At 40.0% G+C, this 662-nt stretch overlaps 1 non-coding gene across 1 annotated transcript; it reads left to right on the top strand.

Annotated features, from left to right (window-relative positions):
- Positions 1 to 350: 350 nt before the first annotated feature.
- LOC148565584 (small nucleolar RNA R71) lies at positions 351 to 458 on the top strand. Its single transcript, XR_015884117.1, has one exon. It is a non-coding gene; the product is annotated as a small nucleolar RNA R71 (small nucleolar RNA).
- The last annotated feature ends 204 nt before the right edge of the window (positions 459 to 662 follow it).

The following is a 662-nucleotide window of genomic DNA, read 5'->3' as shown; positions in this document are numbered from 1 at the left end:
TCATAAGCTTCTTCTTCAGAAGATGCCTCTTGAGTACTGTTGGATGCAGCTTGCATTCCATTCAGACTCTGAGAAATCATATTGACTTGCTGAGTTAATATTTTGTTCTGAGCCAATATGGCATTCAGAGTATCAATTTCAAGAACTCCCTTCTTCATAGGCGTCCCATTATTCACAGGATTCCTCTCAGAAGTGTACATGAACTGGTTATTAGCAACCATGTCAATGAGTTCTTGAGCTTTTGTAGGCGTTTTCTTTAGGTGAATGGATCCACCTACAGAAGTATCCAATGACATCTTTGATAGCTCAGATAAACCATCATAGAATATATCCAGGATGGTCCATTCTGAAAGCATGTCAGAAGGACATTTTTTAGTCAGCTGCTTGTATCTTTCCCAAGCTTCATAGAGGGATTCACCTTCTTTCTGTCTAAAGGTTTGAACATCCACTCTAAGCTTGCTCAGCTTTTGAGGAGGAAAGAACTTGGCTAAGAAAGCCGTGACCAGCTTATCCCAAGAGTTCAGGCTATCTTTAGGTTGAGAGTCCAACCACACTCTAGCTCTGTCTCTTACAGCAAAAGGAAAAAGTATGAGTCTGTAGACTTCGGGATCTACTCTATTAGTCTTAACAGTATCACAGATCTACAAGAATTCAGTTAAGAA

The sequence above is a fragment of the Arachis ipaensis genome, chromosome B5, assembly GCF_059453495.1.
Source record: "Arachis ipaensis isolate K30076 ecotype BB chromosome B5, ASM5945349v1, whole genome shotgun sequence".
Taxonomy (NCBI): Eukaryota; Viridiplantae; Streptophyta; class Magnoliopsida; order Fabales; family Fabaceae; genus Arachis; species Arachis ipaensis.
This window is presented reverse-complemented; position numbering and strand designations above follow the sequence as displayed.